This window comes from Bos mutus, chromosome 26 (genome assembly GCF_027580195.1).
Source record: "Bos mutus isolate GX-2022 chromosome 26, NWIPB_WYAK_1.1, whole genome shotgun sequence".
NCBI classification, from domain to species: Eukaryota; Metazoa; Chordata; class Mammalia; order Artiodactyla; family Bovidae; genus Bos; species Bos mutus.
In genome coordinates this window covers 34568921-34592130 of record NC_091642.1, presented here as the reverse complement: position 1 = coordinate 34592130, position 23210 = coordinate 34568921, and the positions used below count along the sequence as shown (strand labels likewise).

Sequence of the window (23210 nt, the reverse complement as noted above, 5' to 3'; positions counted from 1 at the left end):
CCTGTTTGCTCATCTCCCTCCATCTCCGACAGCAAAAAGGCTTGTCACCTGGTTCATTTCTAGCACGGGTCCTGGCACAAGGAAGAACTCGGTAAAGGCTGCTTCATGAAATGGATAAATGGATGGATGGATGGATGGATGGATGGATGGATGGATAACGGGTGAGTAAGTGAATGTGTGCAGATGTCAAAGAGTTCTGGCTGGGGAATCAGGGAAGGTTTCATGAAGAGCTGAGGCATCTGAGCTGGATATTGAAGCATGTGGGCACGTGGCAATGAAGGGGAGACCCACTTCATCCCAAGTGCCTAGCACCATTTTAGGCATAAAGCTGGTACTTCATAAATGCTTCCTGGATAAGTTTACTACTGAACTGGCTTTCCTAAGTGAAGGAAGCTCGTTTCATTTCCCACAGCCTTTTGTTTCTCCTTAGGTAAACAGAAGCAACTCTTAAAGAGCAGTTAAACTGATAAACCAAGAGAAAGGTCATTGCCTACCAGTCTGCAAACATTCCTATCCAAAGACAGTTTAACAGCATAAGGAAATTCCATTTCTACTGATGTGGAGTTTTCCAGGATATACTGTTCCGTAACAAAGGCAATGTATATCACCTCCTTATGTATCTGCATATAGAAAAATTGAGAGGAATACATAAGAAACTTCAAAAAAAAAATCACCAACCTTTAGAGAATATATCATTTATCACCTAAACAGGGAGGATGAAATCAGTTTTGCCAGTGAAAGAGTTTGTTATTGATGATTCCCGGGGACAAAGACCCTAAAGTAGGACTGCTGTGGCAAGCTGGAACGTATACTCAGCCCACCTAATGGGGACCAGGTCTGGGAAGAAAGGGAAGTGGACCTGGCAGGGATGAGAATGAAATTTTTCAATAAACATTTTTATAGTAATATTTTTACTTCTGAACAAAGTATATGTATCAACCATTTTTTAATGTGATTATCTTTTCAATGGGAAAAAAAAAAAAAGCCAAAGAATTTAACCTTCCAACTCTCCTGAACAAAGGAAGCAAGCTCATTTGGGGGCACCATCAAATAGCCACCCTGAAGAGCAGCCCTAGAGATTAAATGAAATCCCTGCTCACAGCACAACCCTTTTTCAACAGACAAGAAAACAGCCCTGAGAGAAGAGCGCTGTGCATGGCCTAAAAAGGCTTTGACTGCATTCGGGGCCAGCTGAGATGGGGAACACTGGGGGATATAAACAGTGTGTCAGACATAAAGCAGTTCAGGTTTTACACAATCACGGCAACAAAGTGAGATTGATTCGGGTCTGAATTAAGCTCTTTATATTGTTTCTACTTAAAAAGGAAATGTATTGACTACAGTCCTCCTCACAGATTTATCTTCCCTGACATCAGGCACATTCATAACCTATTTTAAATTCCAAGGAACAATGCTGGGGTTTAGGAAAATGAATACCAGTGTGTTGCACCAGAATGTTTTGGAGGCTGGGAAGAAGCTTCTCTGGCTTTTAATTGCTCAGGAAACAGGCGCGTTGTAGATGGTTTTCTTATCAGCCCTAACTTCCAGTTAGAAGACCACTTGTCCAGGATGCAGGAACTTTTAGAGCGGGTCTGTCTTTGGAAGATTCGCTTTGGAGTAATCTTAGAGACCATGTGTGGTATCACTTCAGCTTTTCTCCTCTCTCGTAACCATCTCCTTCTTTCAGATGTCACCACAATTCGTCAAGCTCAGGCCTGAATTACCTGAACTTGGGATGTCTCATCTCCCGCCTCCAGGCTTCACCAAGGACTGTGGGCACTGATCTCCCCAAGGCCAGCCTGACCATGTCCCACCCAGGGCTCCCCACAGCCTTTAGGACAGCAGGACCATCTGACCATCACCCAGAGAGGGACACCTGAGAGATAGGGGGCTCCATTAATAATCACATTGGAGTAAGAGGCAGAGCCACCCTAGAAGCAAATTGGAAGGTGAGGTCATCAACTGTAGAACAAATCCAGTCTCTTTACCATAAGCTTGAATTCAAGACTCTCCACCCTCTGGCCCCAGCTTACCTTTCCAGTCTTTCTGCATTTTGCAGGTCCAATTCCAATGGACCTGTAGTTACACAGCACACCCTGGGCTTTACTATCCCTGTGCATTTGTTCCCAGCATTTCCTCCTCCTGCCTCCACCCGACCCCAGCGCTGGCCAGAGCACCACCTACAGAGGTCTAACTCCTACTCTCCCTGCAAGGCTTTTGTGTGTTAGTCACTCAGTCATGTCTGACTCTTTGTGACCCCCATGGACTGTAGCCCGCCAGACTCTCCTGTCCATGGGATTTTCCAGGCAAGAATACTAGAATGGGTTGCCATTTCCTTCTCCAAGGGATCTTCCCCACCCAGGGATTGAATCTGGGTCTCCTGCATTATAGACAGATTCTTTACCATCAGAGCCACCAGGGAAGCCCTACTCTCCCTGCAAAACCCAAGTCAAATGGCGCCATTCTTGACTGCATTCATTCAACAAGTATTTACTAACTGCACATTATGTGTTGGGCACATAGTGAAGAAGGCTGAAAAAGTTCCACCTCTTATGGAACTTTGGTGTATGTGGTGGGGGGTGGTGTACACAATTGTGACAGCAGGTAGTAAGGATGGAAACAGGGTGATATGCTGGAAGCTCCTTGGTTAAGTTTTTGTACCCCAGTACCCCACAGGGCTGGGGCTCCTTAAAGGTCGTGCCCAAGAGACCCAACGTACAGCCCTGTTGAACCCCCCACACACCTCTAGACACAACAGGCACTCACCAAACATTTGATGAGCAAAGAAGTACTATTAGAGAAGTTTCCTCATTTAGTCTGGAGACAGCATTCCGACAAGGAGTTCCAAGTTCTCCACAAATCTGTATGGGATCCAAGGGGAGCCTAAATTTCCACCAACCTTAGAGAAACGCCCCACATCCAAGAGCTGTGCTTCCCCTTCCACACTGATGCTAGGAGGGGACTAAGGTTACCTGCTTTGACATTACGTTGCTTCTCCAGAGGTTAAGTGACTCACCCAAGCCCACACCACTAGGGAGTGAACCCCTGGAGAGGTCAGAAGATGACACAGCAGCAGTAGGATGTAATGACCGGATAAACGACCAGAGGAGTCACTGGGCAGAGGGTGTCTGGAGTGGGGAGGTGACTCTGGCAGCTCATGTGGCCAGAGAGCTTCAGAAAGGAGGTCTTGGGGCGGGGCCCAGGTGATAGAAGGCTGGGAGGGCCAGCAGGGGAAAGGCGCTGCGATGGAAGCTTGGCAACGGAGGGAGAGCTTGACACAGGGGTCACAGGGGAAGGCCTGCTGAGGCCAAAGTCTCACCTGGTGACATATACCACGCAAGACAAGAACACACACATGCTTTGCCTGTACCTGACCTGGAAGAGGGGGCTCCGCCACTGACAATGTGCAGATAAAACTGCTCAGAGAAGCTCAAGTAAAGGCCATGGGTGCCCAGGCTTTCCCAGACATGTCTGCAGCTCTACCCTGAGTGGCCCTGGCGGACAAGAGTCCAATTAAACAGTAACTAGTAACAAAGGAGCTTGGCAAGCGTCACGGTCACTTCCAAGGGCAACTGCAACATGGGTACCCCCTTCTCAGACATTCCGGTGGTGAGTGGTCATAGTGACCACTTCCTTTTACGAAGGAAAAAAATAGACAATTAGCTGCATCTGTTCTTATTTCGGTGATACCCAGAGACCGTCGAATGAGTTCCTGGCAGTCAGGACTGGACCCACCCACCTCTCACCTGCTGCAGCTCCGCAGCCCTGGGCCACCCTGGGCTTACTGGAATTGTTCCTCTAGGCCTCCACTCTCCACAACCACCACGCCAGCCCCTCGGGAATCAGTGAGGAACCCAAACTGCAAACATCCCCTAAGGTACAACACAAGTCCCTGAAGGCAAGGGAACAACTCAGGTGGGCTTTCCAGGTGGCCGTCTACTCACCCTATGCCTGAGGTAAAGACACACCCAGGCCCCCCAGGGGCAGGAGTGCTCAGCCTCAGAGCACTGACGTCTGGTGTGGGGTAACTTGGTGGTGGGGCCGTCCTGCACTCCAGGATATATGAGGAGCATGCTGGCCTCTACCACCAAAAGCCAGGAGCACCCACTACATGACAAGCGAAATCTCTCCAGACATCACCAAATGTCCCATAGGAGTAAAACTGCCTCCACAGAACCATGGCTGAAGGGCTCGCTCCCTAAATGTGCTATTCTGTATATCCCCAAATATTCAGACTCCTGACGCTCCCAGTACTATAAAACACCTTAGGGGTTACAGGCAGAGCTTTTGATCAGGTGGATCTGGGCTGGAGTCCTGGCTCTACGTCTTACTATCTCTGTGACATGAGGCACATCACAGCCTCTTGGAGCCTCAGTTCCTTCATCTATAAAATGGGAGCAATCAACAGCACCTCGGCCATGGCAGTTACATAAAAATGACACATAAAGACTGCCAGGCACAGTGGGAATCTGATAAACGTTAGTGAGTTTTTACAGGCCTGGAAAATTCCTTTTAGCCAAGCCTAGAGTTTAATCTTCTATTTCTGTGGTTTCTGATCTTCTCCCCCCACCCCCCACCCCCCCCTACACTTCCTATGCCCTTTCCACCTGTTAAATGCCTTTGGTCTTAACCTTTGGTCTTAAGGAATCCTTCCTGCTGGTTCAAAGGCATCTGAGGTTAAAGTGAAGGAAAGCACACACACACACACACACACACACACACACACACACACGCAGAATCTTTCAGCTCCAACCCTGCCCAGACCAACTCTCCAGACAAAGGGTTCCATTGTTGTCTAAAAACAAACTTTTCCACAGGGAGGCCTTAAAAGAGCCAGAACAGTCTCGAAGTCTCCAGACTCTCCTAGTTTTCATCCCTATTGTGCTCCTGACCCTGGCATAGCCCTTCTCCTGGGCCTCAGTTTCCTAATCCATAAAGTAAGAGATTTAGACCCTGGAGATCACCAAGATTCTGTGCTATACTGGAATGCCGCAGCACAGAGGGCGGCTGGACCCACATTTTCAGTAAGTGCTTAAGAAGGAATAAGTGTTACAAAGACACATCTTTCCCCCTTTTCCCTAGGTTCCCCTGAGAAATGAAATCCTGCCATTCTGAGACCTTGGGCAAATTAGTTCATCTGTCTTATCCTGCTGCCTTATCTGTAAAATGGGATAATAGAGGCAGAAATGAGGTAAAGATTACGAGACAACGATCATGCAAGCACCTGGCACAGAGCTAACACACACACTAGGTATTCAAAATACGTCTGCTTTCCGTTCTGGGCTCTCCATCTGAAATCCCGTACTGTAACTCTGGGTCACTCTCCTTCTCTGGGAAGTCCTTCCATCTGCCCTTTCCCCAGGCTCTATCCAAGCCCTCCTCTGTCAGGAAACCTTCTCCACACAAACTCTTCTTTCTAAAGGTGCAAGGCCACAGTTTCCCAAAAGCTGACTTGGGGAGTGGGGTGGGAGGGGCAGGTGGAGAGGAGGGGGTAGGAGTTCACTAAAAGCCAGTTCCCTGCCCTGAGAATTTCCTTTCTGTGAATCCAGGAAGATTAACCCCTCCCCTGCTCCACTCAGAATGGAGCAGAGACCTCAACACTGTCCTGGCTGAGATTTTATACGCCCCTTATGTCAGGGTCTCATAAGCACCCTGAGAGGGCAGGGTGAGTCTGAATATTCTTCTCCCCCAAATTCTTCATCCAACCTTATCACCCAGAGCCTCTCCCCTACACCCACTGCCCACTCCAGGAAGATGTTTCTTTGCTCACCCCCATAGGGCAGCCTCACAAATTCACAGATCTCCAGCCCAGATCCTTCCCCTTGCCATAAAGAGCCCAGGAGATCAGGGAATTGGCCCAAGATCTCTCAGCTAGTTCAAAGGCAGGGCTGGGTTAGGACCGGAGACTCAGGACTCTAGACACACCAAGCCTCTGCTCACAGCCTCTTGCCCATCAGCCTGGCCCTCTCCTGTCTCAAGCGTCACCATCCTCCCAGGCTGGGAAGCTCACGGTCACCTCCACCTCTCCCCCTGCCTCGTGTCGCACCTCCTTCTCATCACGAAGACCAGGAACCCTGATAAAGGGCCACCGCCTGGTCCCTATCACATCAGGACAAGGACAACATGCCTTTTTCATGCCACTCTCTTGTTTAAAAACCTGCCACAGCTCCTCAGTCCCACCAGATCAAACCTTTCCTGCCCTACAAGCCTTGGACCCCACGCACCAGTTCCTCCAGCTCCTTGGCCCACCCGGCCTGGCCCTGCTCCCCTCCGAGGCCCCTCCTCTCTCTCTTGGATCCTCTCGGCTCCCTCCCCAGACTCTGGCCTGGGAGGCCAAGGAGTCACAGGTGACTCCCCTCCTTGGAAAGTCTTCCCTTCCCGCCCTGGCTCCCCATCCTGTTGCCCTTCAAGGCTCCCCCTCCAGACCTGAGGCCTCGGCCTGGCATTCTCTGGCATTCTCCTGGCCCCCAGGGTCACCGCACTGCTGAGCTGTCTGAGCTTACCTCCTCACCAAACCACAAATGCATCACCCCACAACCTGGCTACATTCCTTCCACCTCCAACCTCAGCCTGGCATTCATTCCACAATCATTACCTGAGTGCCTCTAAGGTGCCAGAAAGTTCTTTTACCTTTAAGGGTAAGGAGAGTTTCAAGAGCAAGGACATCTTAGATGCTACCTACTCTGTGACTCCCCCCCAACCCACCATCCCCGTCACCCCCAGGAGTCCTCCTATCTCCACTTTGGGACATCCTAGTTGTCCTCGAGCCCATGTCCTCCCGGAGTCCTCCCTAAGCTCCAGACCTTCTCTTCCTTATTCATGGCCAGACCTCCTATGATACCCACACCAGGAGGATGCTCACTGAATGGCTTTCACAGGAAACTGAAGCATTCTGTCCAGCAGGCCAGTCCGGACTCCTGCGTGGCCTCAAGCTCTGTTCATCTAAGTGACCTCTCACTGTTCTTCCCAGATTGGATTGGGGCCCAGAATGAGTCAAATGACCTCTTATCATTCTTCCAAAATTAGGCTTTCCTCTTTAATTACACCTTATCTAGCCACACTATGTGGATTCTAATTACATAATTACTTCAAGCCCTGGGACTTAAAAAAGAAAGGAGTGCATAGAATTACACAGGTAAGTGAATGCACCAAATAATCATACTTATATATACCATGTGCCATGGTGTATACAATGTTTGTGTACAATTATTCACATACAATTTTATAAGCCAGAAAATATAGCCCATGAGTGGGTATCTAAATCACATTAAGTAAGTCAGAGTAGATGAAGGAGAATATCATGGAGAAGCCTAACCCTGAGGGGGTTTTTGAAAGAGGCTGGAAGTCAGTCCCCAGCTCTCTCCCCTTCCCCTTCTGCAATGAAAAGAGGGAGTGGTGTGACCTTCATGGGAAATTTTTCAAAGTATAACCAGACCTGATCTCTCCTAAACAAAATACCCACTCTCTTCTGAACTCCAGGTACCCACTGTCTGTCTCCTAAGGCATGTTTTGTACAGTTCTAGTAGAAGACCCCACCCAGACTGTGTCCATCCTGCAGACAGGGGCTGCATCTCACCCACTTCAGTATTCCCAGTTCTCAGCCCCCATCAACACCAGGAGGGCCATCCAGTAGGCCCACCTCCTGTCTTTACTCCAGCCTTATTAAAAAGTCTTTGCCCCTCTCACACCACCCCTATCTTCACCAGGAGTGCCCTTCCTTAGGCTGGGCCCAGCTCCCCTTTGCCCACTGTACTTGCCCTAACTTGTTGCTCATCACATGTTGGCATAAAAACTCTTCTATGTGCCAACCTCTCCTTTTAGACCAGTGGTCAAAATCCTTTTGATCATACCTTCCTATTAGTAAATAGCTTTGAGCATATTTACTTATAAGTTAACAATAAAATCTGGACTACTATAAATAGGAAAGCTACGTCTTGCTCTTCTGTTTGAGTTAAAGAATAAACAGAACTTCAACTGATAATGTTTTCTCTGGGTCCTTCAATACCGATCCTGAGAGCTCACCCACTGTTCTAGGCCAGGAATTCTGCGAGGACAGCAGGAGTGTTTGATTCCCTTTGTATTCTCAGAATCTGGGACAGAACTAAAAACTTAATAAAGGAATTCATTTGCCCCACAGACAGGGAGCACCTCCTGTGGGCCCGGCACATGCTAGGTAGGCACCAGGGATAGAATGCCCGGCTGCTGGCATCTGGGTCCTACAAACTGCTGGGTGGGCAGACAAACAGGATCAGCCAAACAAGTGTGACAAAGTGGCTGACGCAGATGCTATGCAGAATGCTCTGTCTAAAACCACTGAATCAGGACAGTCTCAAATGGGGGGGTGAACATGCTCCAGAGGGTCCGAGAAGGCTTCCCCCCAGGAATATGCTGCCTTCAGCTGAAACCTGAAAGATGAGCAAAGCTAGCTGGGTGAGGGAGAAGAGAACACTCCAGGGTAAGGAAACCACATGGGCAAAAGTCCTGAGGCTGGACAGAGACGTGTAAGCGCCAGGGGCCAACAGAGGCCAAAGAAACAAAATGAATGAACAAGCCCCTAAAGGATGGCGAGTTCCTCCCTCTCACTCCTCTCTACTATCAATACAGATTGCCCCCAGCTTCGTGCCTCTGAAAGGGTCACTCAGCCCTGCTACGTGCCCAGCCTCTGAGCCAAACAGAGCAGGTGGGCTCTCTGCCTCCCAGCCAGTCCTGCCAGTGGCAACCGCCCCCTGCTTCTGAGGAGCCCCAAAGCCACAGGAAGACACTCCTGAAAACCATACATGTTGCCATGGACACCACCAATCAAAGGCTCCTGGGCAGTTTAATTTTTTAAAGAGAGTGTTAAATATTTTACATCTTCTAACAGCATGGCTTCTTCCTTGCCTACAATGCAAAAGAAAACCCTATACTCCTTGAACTAAGGATTCACACAAAATAAACACCAATGTGTAAGACAGCCCTCGGAGGTGTGTACCCACAGTCAAGGGCATCCTCTGGGTATCCTGGCTGCCTAGGTGTATGTTCCTTGCAGAAGCAACCTGGACAATCCAGAAAGAAGCACAGCCACAAAACCTCTTCCCTACTGGAGCTCTTCTGATCCCAAGAAGGGAAAATTATTTACAATGATGCTTCAGGTGTGTTTAAATAGCCCATGACTTTAATAATTAAAGATAAAACCAAGACCGTGGATTGTAATGCAGGCTAGCGGCTGCGGGGCCTCCTCTCGCAGCAGCTGTCCCCAAGAGAAGCCGTATCTTCTATCAGTGCTCAGGCATGACTAATATTTCCCAGTTCCTGGGAGGCCTCGCCCCCTCACACCTGCCAGGACTGGCTCATTAACGTACCATGTCCAACATAAAAGCCCCACAAAGCAAATGCAAAATAGTCCTCAAAGGCCTGAGACCAAGTTGGCCTAGGCTCATGGGCCTGGCAACCAGGTTTTCAGCAACTACCACCAAAGCCTGCCTAGGCCCTGGACTCTCCCGAGTCCCAGCTTTCTCCAGCTACTCTATTTTCTGTCCCGATTGGGACTGTGCTTTCTCCAGGGCCTGATTCATTCTGTCCTGCTTAACGTAGCCCAGTTCCTACTTTTGCCTTGGCTTCACCATCCAGATGTCTGGCTTGCTCCCCAGCCTATTGCCCGGGCACTGGGGCAGCAACTCAAATCTCCCAGATCCAGTTCCAGTCTTTCTTACCTCATCCCTGGCTTCCAGATCCAGCCTCCTGTGTGCACTGTCTACAAAGAGAGACCCAAGCACAGACGAATCAGCAGTGTGTATGCTACAGCAGCCTTGCAAAGACCCCCAACAGCAATGCACCATGAAACTGTTTCCATTTTCTCTCCTGTTAATTTGTTATCAGCAACTACAACCCCTGGCCATCATTCTGTCCTGGTGAGAAACAGTCACCCAACGCTGGATCTGCCCTGACTAAAGACAAACTCTGAGTAGAGAAGAACAATCGGCAAATGAACTGTATTTATTTACAACGTCCGAAACTGTTCACGTGCACAGCCACAATATAGACACAGATTCCAGGCAACGAGAGAAACAGGATTTCACACATTATGTCCTAGTGACCCTTCATATTGAGAAACCAAGCTCAAAGGTGGCCCGCAGGCAGATGGGAATAATCAATTCATGTAGGGAGTTCCCTGGTGGTCCTAGTGGCTAAGACTCCACGTTCCCAATGCATGGGACCTGGGTTCGATCCCTGGTCAGGGAACTAGATCCCACATGCCATAACTAAAAAAAGATCCCTCATGCCACACCTAAGACCCAGCGCAGCCAAATAAATATTCAAAAATAATAATCGATGTTTAAGGCATACTAGAAATGAGGAATGAGTTTCCTCATCTGGGATCAACTGAGTGCCTGTTCCTTATGGCAGTTACAGCTGCCATGAGCTAGAAGATCCCTCTGATGATGAAAAGTCAGGGCCCACCTGGGACTGACATGGGCAGAGCCACGTACAGGTTAAGGTACAGTAGTCAGTACTCCTGCTCACTGGTGTTGGAACTCAGGCAGTATCTTTATGCCATGTTGAGAATCCAGGTTGCCAGGAACAGACTCCTCACAGTCATTCCTGGGTCGGTCATGACTACACGCCTGACTTCAGGTCCATCACTGGCCTCTCTCTACTACCTGCCATGTGGGTTATATGCATGTCTAGAGCATCCTCACTCCCCCGACGCCCCACACACTTGTCACCCAAAACCTTCCTACTCACAACCCAAAACAAACTGGAATGCCTGCTGGGGAAGACAAGAGCCCAACCCTCTGAGTGTTAATGAGGAAATAAACTTGAGGAGGGTGGGGTCTATGTCTACACTGTTCACTAGTATTTGTTTAATGAGTGCAATGAGACTGTGGTTATTAAAGTACTTCTTAAACAAAAGTTCCACATGTAAGCAGGGACTCACCTCACAAATGGGCACCCTCCCAACCCTGGGGCTAACAGCAGAGCTCTCTCTTCATCCAGCAAAGTGGGCTGGATGGACATCAGATGGACCTCCCTGCAAGGCTGAGCTATAGTGGGAATGCAAATCACCAAGGGATAGAAACTTCCAAGAAAAGACCAGGATCCCAACCGCTAAATTACCTGGCTCTGTTCCTTTTCTCTTCTGCACTCCTTTGGCATATCCCTTTGCTCCATGGGTAATGGTCAACATCTGTGACCTCATCCTTCCAAGAGGGAGATGTCGGCAGAGGGGGGAGGAATGTTTGGGGACAGGAGAAAGGGTTATGGGTAGAAGCAGACCAGAAGGAAGGGGACATCAAAAGGATTCTTGCTCTGAGTACCAGTGACCAGTATTGGGGCTTCGTGAACATGCTGGCATTTTCACATCAGCTCACATGACTGAAGAGGCTTAGAAATACTCAGTTCTATGTCCCTCTCCAGATGGTTGGTCAGCTCTACAAATACAGCTTCACTGGCCAATGTTCTTTTTCAACTCCATGGTTGAAAACACCCCCTTGACACTACCAGTAACTTCTGACCCATTCTCATTCTCAATACAGCCACCAGCATTAGAGTGATGACTATGCGTCAGGCACAGCTCTAAAGACTTGTGCAATCCTGTGAAGTGCGCACTATTATTTTTCTCCATTTTACAAGTGAGGCAACTGAGGTACAGACACATAACTTATAGAGCGAGGATGGGGACCCAGGCAGCCTGAGCACAGAGGTCACCCCTTCATCACTCTGCTCCCCGATCTCACTTCCAGAAGAGGCAAGCCAAGCTCCAGCTCAGGCCCATCCAGCTGCAAGACCTTAAACTAATGGCCTTTCTGTGCCTCAGAGGCGTGTGAAGCAAGGCTGATCACAGACACCTGGTCTGCTGTGCACAGGGCAGCCACTAGTCTCACGTGGCTATGGAAGGCTTGAGACGCCGCTAGTGTGACCGAGAACCCGAATTGTACATTGTACTTCATTTTAGTAACCCACTCCAGTATTCTTGCCTGGAGAGTTTCATGGATAGAGAAGCCTGACGGGATATATAGTCCATGGGGTCACAACACGAATAAGTGACTAGCTTTTAGTTAATTTCAACTTAGAGAGTCATATGTGGCTAGTGGCTACCAGATTGGAAAGTTCAACTCTGGTCTCTAAATTCTAGGATACCGGGTGCCATTTCTTTTGGTCACTGCTATAGTCACAGAGACCAGCACAGACCTAGCACAGCCTGTGGTTGGAGCTCAGCAACTATTTGTTGAACAAATCAAAAGCAAAGGGCTTTTCAGGTGCCACAACTTCATTGCCACACAAGGATCGATTGTTCAGGTTCCCTGCTCACTGGACATCTAGCCTCAGCTTGACCAGGAGCTCAGGCCTCCCAAAGCAGATCAGGAGGGAGAGGCTCTCAAGATGAAAAACTATAGAGGCAAGTCTTCTAAAGGTTCAACAGAAATAAATCTACCTCCCTGAAATTTCCACTTACTCATCCTGGCACTTCAGCTCACAGGTCTGGGAAAACCAAAGTTATGAGACAGCACTTAAACATTTTTAAACACTATAAATACAGTATAATACCTCTAATTCATTTTCTTAATTAGTACAAATACAAATCTTAGTTCACTGTGAGGCTGGTTAAACAACTACATGACTGAGATCTGTTTGGGGGAACAATCCCCTACTGTCAGAGCTATGGCCCAGGACTGCTGTCTCCACTGACTTAATGCATTCACATCCCCCCTCTCCATGAGACAGCCAGGGCGTATACAGCTAAACTCCCAACCAGTGAGGCCTCATTCTGCAAACAAGGTTTGGGGATCCTGGCAGAGCAACTCACATTTTCATATCTCCTTGATGTACTCTTTCTAAGTGGAAAAATCTAAGTCTGCACACATCTCCTATGAGCTGACTGTAGCAGACACAGGAGATACTAATACAACTCCATGCAGCCCGCACCAAGAGCCCACATCTAGAAAGAGTAAGAGGTGAAATCTGCAGACTACTTACCCCATCCAAGTCACTGAACTAGATCAGGAGAAAGACATATAAACCAAACAAGATCAATTCAGTGTGACACACGCTGTAACAGACACAAGTACAAAATACTGAACTAAAGAGATACCCGGAGGGACCCTGCACCGTGGCTCACACACAGCAGGCACTCGGGGCAGTGAACTGAATCAAATTCTGACCAACAGCTCAATTGAAAGCTGAGGAAACCACAATCCAGACAGGTTAAGTGACTGCTCAAGGTGACCCAGGTAGTTAGTGACAGGGCTGGACATGACAGGTGGGCCTCGTCACTTACCCGCCCAACAGTCTATAATCCATCTCACAGTGCTTCTTATCTGACCCCTCATGGGGAGGGAGCCAGGATCTGCCTGCTGCTTGTTATCACATCCATCTCAGGATAAACAATGGATACATTTTTGTAAGATGGTATGTTGGGCACTCTCTTGAAATATGAGGAGTTACTGTGTGCATGCCATCTTAGAAATATGCATCCAATCATCTAACAAACATTTCTTGGGAATATACTATGTTTCAGGTGCCTGTTTAGAGGCTTGGATAAAGAGATGAAACAAACTCCTAGTCAGATCAGAACACCCACATTTATCTCTGCTCTCTCCCAGAACCCCACGAAAAGGACAGCAGAGGAATCTGCTTTTTAATGGAAAGGAGACAATGGCTGATGAGATATGTTAACAGAATTCTCAAAGACAGAGAGCCAATTGCCAGGCAGTCACTGATACAGGTTTCTGCTTCATCTGCTCTGCTGAGTACAAGCAGGGTAGAAAACCACTGAACAAATGGTGCCTAGGCCACAAAAACAGGAGAAGGCTCGGGAAGGGAGGGGGGCACCAGGGACTGTGAGGGGAGAAGGGGAGGGGACTAGGAAGAGGGGAGCCTGCTGAAAGTTGGCGCAGGGAGCAATCAGACTCCAGGGTCCCTCCTTCAATCTGCTCAGTCTGGCGACCTCCCTCCCTGGGCCAGCAGGATGTGGAGGATCACAGTTCGGGCAAATTACACCAGACATTCTGATTCAGATTCAGACACAGCTGAGGGAGAGATACAGCTGAGGGAGGTAGGGAAAGCACGGAGCAACTTTCAGAAAACAGACAGACAGAGTGAACGTCTGCATGCCAACCAGGGTACCCTGCCTCCTTCCCCATCAAGGCTCCTGGAAGGAACAACACACAGCCTGTTACACCCCCCAGGCACACTCCTCTCTAGGAACACCCAACGTTCCCCGAGAAAAGATCTACAGACACCAATATCTAGGTGTCTCCAGTGAAAAAAGGGGAGGCTCTCTACTGAATGACCCTCCAATGAGGTTCACAAGCCCCTTTCCTTTTCCCACAGATCCCCAATCAGCATCTTGGTGTCCACTCTTAAAATATAAACCATCAGTGATCAGCATGCATGGAAAGATGGTTCCAATGGGAAATACAATAACCAAAAGAAGCAGAAAAAGGGACTTGACAGAAACAAAGACAACACAGGAGAAGCAGAAAAATAGCAAAAACAAACAAAATACAACATATATAAGTGAATTCACTGCACCCATGAAGCAAGAACAAGATGCTATTTAGAAAAAAAAAAAGAAAAATGAATCTTCAAAGTAAAATGGAAAACAATAAAAGATTTTAAAGTTACAAACTTGACCCAGGATGTCCAACATCTAAGTAATGGGAGTTCCAAAGACAAAACACGAAAAAGGACAAAAGGAAATTAACAGAGAAAAATATAAGAAAATGTCCCCAAAATGAACAGTGTGAGTCTTCAGATCAAAAGAACACAACAAGGACCCAGCATAATAATTTTCAAAGCAAGAACAATCCAAATATAGGGAAAGGGAAAGGATCCTAAAACTTTCAACAACAACAACAACAACAACAAAAGGTTATCCATAAATGATCAAGAATCAAAATAGCATTCAAATTTTGACATTAATATTGGAACCTAGGAGACAGTGGAGCCATGCCATCAAAATTCTAAGGGAAAATGGCTTTCAACCTAAAATTCTAAACAAATCAAAACACCAATCAAATGTGAATGCAGAGTAAGAACAGTTCAGACAAGCAAGTTTGAGGTGACTGACTTGTACAGACCCTCTCTCAGAAACTCCTGAGGAATAAATCAACAGAAAACGGAGGCTCCAACCAGAGTAAAGTGAGGGAATCCCCAGGACGAGCCATGCCCTAGGCCTAGAAGTCAGTCAGCTCGGAATAAAGGGGAGGAACTGAGGCCTCTGGGAGTGAGACCTCCAAGGGAAAAAAAATTGCAGTAAAAGAAAAAGGAACACGTGTATAAGACAGAGAGGTTTTCAAAAGCCTCTCAGAAACTCTGGGATAACCACAAAGGAAACTAAATCAATAGGAAAAAAGCAATTATTAACTCAAAAAAATGTACAAGAAATTTCATTACAGTACAACTGTAAGGCTCAGCCAGGAACTCTATCTACACAGTCAAAATAATGTAAGTATTGACTATCAGTGTAACAAAAAACTGTGATAGACCACACTGGGAGGACATGAAGGAAACCAAGCACGTGGGGAGAAGAGAGAAGAGGGGAATGAGGGCTCCTCTAATCCACAGCAGGACAACAGTACTATCAGCATAAACAGCCAAAAGGCCTGGAAGTGACTACGGAAGGCAGAGTAACGGCCCCTCCAAGATGAAGACGCCCACATCCTAATCCCCCAACCCACAAACATGGTATCATTACATGGCAAAAGGGAATTAACGTTGCAAGTGGAAGAAACGCTGCTAATCAAATGAACTTCAAACAGGGAGATTATCCTGGATTATCCAGGTGAGCCCAAAGTAACCACAGGGTCCTCAAAAGTGGAAAAGGGAAGGGGAAGGCAGTCAGGAAGGTGTGACTATGTTAGAAGGTCAGTGATGGACGGAAGTACTCAACTGGCCATTGCTGGCTTTGAAGATGTTGAAAGGTGGCCATGAGCCAAGGAATGCAGGCGGCTTCCAGAAAGTGGAAGATGCAAGGAAGAGAATGCAGCCCTGGCACCATCTTGACTTTCACCCAGTGAGACCCTTTTCGGATTTCTAAGCCAGAGAGCTGTAATTTAAATTTGTGTTGCTTTAAAGCCACTACGTTGGTGGTAATTTGTTCCTGCAGCAACAGAAAACCATGTTCCATGACCAGCCCTGGGGAGTGGGTCATCAGGATGGGTGACACAGCCTTCTTCCTGAGCCTTGCAGTGTTATTTGACTTTTAAAGTCATATATATGACTTTGATACAAATTAAATTTTAATTTTAAAAGAGCTGAAACACAAATTCTCTCTTGTCAGAGCTCATAATCCGGTAGAGAAAACAGGGCCCCGGCTACTGCTGATAGGCAAACACGGGAAGAAAGCACCTCTTTGAGATGTGAGGACATCTGAAAGGAGCGGGCGTTCACCAGGCAAAGGAGAAACAGGCCTTCTGGAGAAGGATCAAAGACCAGGGGGAACATGAAGCAGTTCTGAATGATGGCACATCAGTGGGTCTCGCAGAGGCAGCAGGAAAAGCTGGGTGGACAGTTCCCAGCACCACAGGTGTGACACCTGCCCCACTGCTGGCTTCTCTGACTGGTCTGGGACTTGCTATGCATATTTAGGGCTGGTATGGACAAGAGAAGACCCCAAACACAACGTTTTTCTGGAACATCAATTGCACCCAACAGTGAAGTGTTTTAAATGCTTTTACTCTAAAAACCAGCACAGATGTATTATAGAAGACAAAACTCACGTGAATTTTTAACATAAAAATTGGTGACTTCTTGTTTGAGAGGCCCACTGTAGACACTAAGCTATTTGCTGACCGCTGAGCATCAAGATTCAACCATCTCTACAATTACTACAAGAGTCAGAAGAAAGGTTAAAGTGCCATCGCATGCATCCATCAAAGCACCCGGGACTTCACACCAGCAACCTCTCAAGGGCTGCCTACCCTCCCTGAGTTGGGTCCCAGCATGAATGGGAAAGTTGAGAAGCATGTCATTCTTTTCCAAAGTGGTCTGGGGCCTGCTATTGCTGGGTAACTTAGCTCTGCCTGGGGAAACAAACAAACAAAAAAAAACTATCACACTGAGTGTTTCCTACATATTTTCTCTTGGTCATAAGCCTGTCCATCTTTCTCCCATCCCCTCTCTAAAGATTACCAGGATCGCTGATAAAACCCCAGCTCGACCATCAGCACCTCCGATCCCTTATAGCCCAGGCCTCCGTTAGAGAATACATTGCAGACACTCTTGCATGGAAGGAAGTCAAGTAATAGGGCACATCTCTTGGGAGAGGGTGTCCCCTGTGTCCACAAACAAGGGTGGAAACTTTTTCTATTGTTGTGGCAGTTTTTGTGATAAAAACAATAATATCCATGTGACAGTGAACTGGGAAATTTTTTTTTTCTGTAAAGACTCACTACTGACCACAGAAGAGGATCAGAGAGGGGAAAAAAAATATATATATATATCTCTCTCTCTCTCTCAATGGAAGACCACACAGAAGTAAAAAGCAATTTAATTGGGTTTAGTTTGTTTTTTCGTGTGTAAAACACATACACACATTCAAAAAAAAGTGAACTCAACTGATTTCAAACAGAGAGGATGAGATTTTAATAACACCTTAAATATATTACAATTAGTTATGTCATTGACAGAAAATAAAAGATGGGAGAGGAGATCAAAGAAAAAGATACAATAGGAGGAGAGAAAAAGAAATGGATAGAGGGGGGTATGGGAGGAAAAGGACGGGAAGACAGCAAAACACAGGGACAGACAGACAGGAGTAACCACACACAAAAAGAAGGAACAGCTAAAGGATTCACAGAGACACTTCCTGCTGCTGCTGCTGCTGCTAAGTCGCTTCAGTCGTGTCCGACCCTGTGCACCCCAGAGACGGCAGCCCACCAGGCTCCGCCGTCCCTGGGATTCTCCAGGCACTTCCTAGGCCAAAATAAATGACACTGCATATGCCAGGGTAGGCTTGGGCTACAGACTTCAAAGTATTATCACCTTTTATCCTTGCCTTCGAATGGTTACTAATCTGGCTAACCACTGTTCACAGCTCTTTAATTGCTCATTTAAACATTCTGAGGCTTAGCTCAGGTCAAGGGCCAGAAGCTCCCTTCAGACATGCCACAGTCAAGCAAATCATTTACCTCCAAGTATCTCCTCTACAAAGGGAGTACATGAAACACTCTTACACAAACCACCATCTCAGAAAATGTACAAAGCATCAATAAGAGACAGGAGAAAATGCTGTTTGCATTGAAAAGAAATTCCATGGAAAACTTTTTAGTTTTGCATTTAAAAAGCAAAAAAAAAAAAACAACCCAGAACTGGTACTTCAGCAGAATGGGTTCCCACCTCAGCATTTTCCAGCATCACTCCCAGCACATTTGACTTTCCACATGTTCAAGTTCTGCCTGCCCCACTGGCTTCAAAGGCCTGAGTTGGCTCTGAAACCAAACACTGCAAGCTAAGGGTCAACAGAGAGATCCCAGGGGACTGACTCCCAAGTCAGTCTCAGCCCTTCCTGGACTCTCTATCCATCCTCTCCAATGATTGTCCAAAGCAATCCCTTACTTCACTCTAAGGGCTGCAGAAATCTGCTATTTCACAGCTGATAGAGCCTCCCCCTTCCAGCTCCATCTCTTCTTCCTCCAAGTCAGGTGTCTGTTTTCCCCTTCCTTACCTGACCAGCCCCCAATCTCCTACCTGGTCTACTTCCCCAACCTCTCCTTTCTGCCCCTAATCTCTCCTTGCTCTTCTCTACCCCGTCTTAGTATCATTGCTCTCAGAGGAAGAGGGGGCATAGGAGGTACATTTAGAACACAAAACCTAGAGTCAATCCACCTGAGTTTCTGCCCAGCTCTGTATCTTACTAGCTGTTTGACCTTGAACAGCCAAGCCACCCAATTCCTCAAATTCCCCAGTGAGAGGGGGATGAACCTGGCAACCACAGACGTCTTGTCCAACTCTCAGGTCCCAGATATTCAAACACCCACCTGTATAACCATAAATGAAGCAGTGAATTAAACATACACAGGAATGAATTATAGAAATTCCCTTTCCTCAGCATTCTGTCACCCCAGCTAGAGTTCCAAGCCCCCCACACTGAGGAGCTGTACCTCACTCTGAGATGTTCAAACTCTAAATTACTTAGATACAGCAAAGCCTTCCCCAATCACACTAATCAAGGAACAGATGAATCTGAATATCCAACAGAAGTCTGAGTCCTGGAATGTTTCTTTCATGGCATCGAGCAATACTGTGAATTTAACATCAGCTTAGCAAACAGAAAAGAATCTAGAAATGCCATCGAAAACTGTCTTGTGAATCTAAGAACAGTTATGTGTCGGGAACCCTGGAATATAATCTACTCCTAAACCCTCTACTTTCCCAACAAGGGCAGAGGCCCAGAGAGCAGAAGCCACAAACCCAAAGCCCAGAGCAGATCCATGACCAGATCAAAGCCAGAGGTCCTGCTTCTGGCCCAGAGGACTTTCACTAAAGCTTTTTGAGACCATCCGTTTCCTTTTTCAAAGAGACAGATTAAACCCCAAATTACCAGTGAGGTCTCTGTACAACAAATCTATTTCCAAGTCCAGGGAAGCAGACCAGAGCTAAGTTTGGATGGCCAGATGATTACTAATACTACCTAACAAGCTTTCTCCCCTGAACCTTGCCCATTCATTCTCTGCAGAGAAAACCCCAGACACTGCTATCTATATGGAACTCTATTTTGGAGAAGTGGGAAGCGGAAACCCATACAGTTCTTTGTTCTGACACCAAGAAGCATCTGCTTTCCAAAAACTCCTACCTCACCTTCCAACATTCCAAGTACCTTCAGAAAAGTTCATAGAAACTCTCCAACTAGAATAAAAGAAAGCAGGAGGTAACAGGAGGAAAGGTCCAACCGAGGGTGGGTGTGTAACAGACAGTGGGTGTGTAACAGACGATGATAATACCCTCCCAGCTCTTCACCCTAGGGGTAGAAAGCATCTCTTTTCAGCTGCCAATACCCTGCACCAGAGATAGTCACCAGAGATAGTGCCACTCAGCGCCCTCCAGCAGAGAAATGAGCTCTCTGCAACCCCTGAAGAACTAACCCTTTCCTAACCAACCACTCTAACAGTGCCCAGGACAGAGGTACCAACAGACCAATCCTCCCAGCCCTCCTCTCCCACTAAGAGCCTGAAACATCAGAGCTCTGATGGCAAGGAGCTATTTAAGGCAGCATCAAGAGGGTGGGGCAGAAAATTGCTGGCAATATCCTCCTCTGCCACCCCTCCCTCCCTCACAGCCAACAGACACAGACACACACACACACACACCTTCTGGCTCCATAGACAGCCATTAACCTCACCTATGTCTCTAAGGTCTAGAGATCTGGAGTCCCCAAACGTTCAGCATTTGTTTTCTGTCACTGAGGCTGCTCCACCCGCTTCTCTTCCACCACCACCAAGCCACCTTTACAATCAAAAACACAAAATTTAATCTAGAGTTCAACAACCAAGGGGCTTGGAGATAGACAAGCCCTCCCTGGCCTTCACTTAGGAAAGAAAAAGGGCACCCGGGGTGTGGGGAGGGGTGATGTCAAAGGCCTGACAAGCTAGATAGGCTCCATGCTATCTCTAAATGAACCTCCCTCCTATTGATGGTGAAATCAATTCGGGCAATTTCGGCAGGTCGGCCCTGTGACAAGAGGGGCATCCCAGCGCTCAGTTTACAACAAAAATTCAAAGGCTCAGCCAGAACATGCTGGGAAAATCCAGGGTCTGGATAAAACGAGCTACACTCAGTGGGATCCTTTCTGCTTTTATGTAGCAATGTAATAGCGTAATAAATTCTGTCTGCCTGAGGAAAGCATGCACTGGTGAATTTCAAAGCCATTTTAAGACAGCGGATGCACCGGGATGCAGAATTCAACAGCACATTCCCTCGTGGGGGGGGGGGGGACGTAATGATTCCAAGCTTGTTTCCCCCTCTATCTTGAATGGCGCTAGCGCTTATCAAGGAAGCCACCTCGGAAAACCTCCAGAGGAGAGCCGGGGATGCCCGGGGAATCCAGAGAAAGGAGTCGCTTTCTGTTCATCTCGGTGAGAAGCTGGCTAGCAAGAAGCTGCCAGTCACTCTGAGGGATGAAGGATGAAGAAGCATGGCCGGATGAGCAGGCACCGGCGTCCCCGGACACACATACACACGTACCCGCTCATTCTGGCGGGTCCTAGGCCAGGCCGACAGTCCTTGCTCTGCGCCCGCCGCCCTCTCCTCCAGAGGGATGCTAATGAATGAACACACCTGAGAAGCCTCCATCCTGCCGCTCGCTCCCTCCTTCTTCCTCTGGCTGCTGCAGAGGAGCCTCTCCTCGGTAGTTTCACTTTACAGCGTAAACCCACTCGGGCTTTGATGTCTCCTCCACCCACCCATATTGCAGCCAGCCTGAAGCAGGCGGACGTTCTCCTTGCAGAGGCCATGATCGCACGTACCCCCAGCCACCAAAAAAAAAAAAAAATCTGGATTATCCCAAACCCCGGCACACTGGGAAACTTTCCCTTAAAAACTGAGGATCCACCAAGCAGGCAGGAAGGAGGGTTCGACCGAGGGGGGCCACGGTTTCCCCCGCGACCACGGGGGATGCTCTGGGGGGAGGGGGTCCCCCAAGTCCTTCCAACAGCTGGCCCTTTAAACGCACCTCCTCTGAGCGTGAGACAAAGGCGCCGCCCGCGGGGGCTGGGCTGGCGCACGCCCCCAGCGCCGGTGCTGGTGATCTAGCAAGCGTCGGCCGAGGGGCGGCTGGCGCGGGCTTACCTTGCGGGTCTCCGGGCTGGCGGGCCGGCGGCGCGCGTCTTGCCCCACTCGCACTACACGCTGCAGTTGGCCCCGCTCTGTTTTTCTGGGACTCGGCGCTGACTTCACCGACACTCCGCGGCCGGCCAATGGGCTGCGGCGGCCGCCCCCTTATTAGCATGCGTCTGGAACCGTCCACTCCGGGGGCGCCTGGGAGGCGGGCGGTGCTAGGGGGCGGTGCCGGGCTCCGCAGTGACAGGAAGGGGCGTGTGCGCCAATGGGAGGCGATGAAGCGCCCCCCCCCGCCCCCGCCCCGCCCCGCCCCGCTGCATTGTGAGCCGGGCGCGCGGGCCCGCGGATCTCCGGCCGAGAACGTGCGCGCGGTCCCAGTAACCCTTTTTTGTCCTGGGTGGCCTCGGGCTGAGCCGGAAGGTGGCCCGGCGCGCCCTCTGATTCTTCTGCAGGATCATCCCAGGGGAGCTGGGAAGGAATCTTAGGCATTAAAAAAAAAAAAAAATCCTAACCTGTCTTGAGTGCATATAACTTAAGCCCTGTACCCCAGTTTGCTCATTTTTAAAATGGTCTAATAACCAGTACCTATTTCGTAGGACACAGAAAAGACGAATATAGTTAAGGTATGTAAAGCTCTTCCCAGGTGGCGCTAGTGGTAAAGAATCTGCCTGCCAATGCAAGAGACAAAAGAGACACAGGTTCAACCCCTGAGTCGGGAAGTTCCCCTGGAGGAGGGCATGGCAACCCACTCCAGTATTCTTGCCTGGAGAATCCCATGGACAGAGGAACCTGGCGGGCTACACAGTCCATTGGGTCGCAAAGACTCGGACACGACTGAGGCAATTTAGCGCACACACACTCATTCGTGTAAAGCGCTTAGATCGGTGCCTGGCGGTCCCGCAGCGTGTTTCTACTATCAATACACCTGACGCCAGCCAATATGCTTAATGCTTCCTAGTTTTTCTCTGTTTTGATCCTCATAGTCCTACAGGAGAGTCGCTATTACCAATCCATATTTTTCAAGTGAGAAAACTGAAATGGTTTAAGTGGCTTGGTCAGGGTCACACTGGTGCAATCAGGATTTGAAGCCAGGCTCTGAGACTTCATTCGTGTGATATAGTATTCAGCGGTCCCACGGGAGATATATGTTAGGCCCTGGGGTTACTGCCAAAAATGAAACAGACAAGCCTCCTCTGCTCATGAAGCTGCCATTTTAGTGAGGAAGACAGGCAAATAAACGAGTGAATAAATAAACAAGATTGGAGGCAATGTGTCAAGCAGCGTGAATAAAACAAAACAGGGTCAAACGCAAGTGGAGAGACAAGGTCTTTGCTAGATGAGTTCAGAGCTAACCTCTGTGATATCATCCTGACCTCTTCCAAGCCCTCTCAGTGTTACAGAAAGAAAACAGGGAATTCAAAGAGGAGAAACCCTCCTGCCCAAGGTCAATG

General features: G+C 48.3%; 1 protein-coding gene across 47 annotated transcripts in view; it reads right to left on the bottom strand.

Moving 5' to 3' along the window:
• Nucleotides 1-21904, bottom strand: part of SORBS1 (sorbin and SH3 domain containing 1) — a 234403-nt gene extending 212499 nt beyond the window's left edge. For 46 of the 47 annotated variants that reach the window (XM_070363623.1, XM_070363628.1, XM_070363639.1 and 43 more), the window contains exon 1: nt 21769-21904. The gene's annotated coding sequence lies outside the window, so the exon portion shown is untranslated. Of the gene's footprint in view, nt 1-20323; nt 20428-21768 lie in introns of those variants that run through there. The other variant, XM_070363624.1, reaches the window with a different exon arrangement.
• Nucleotides 21905-23210: the final 1306 nt, after the last annotated feature.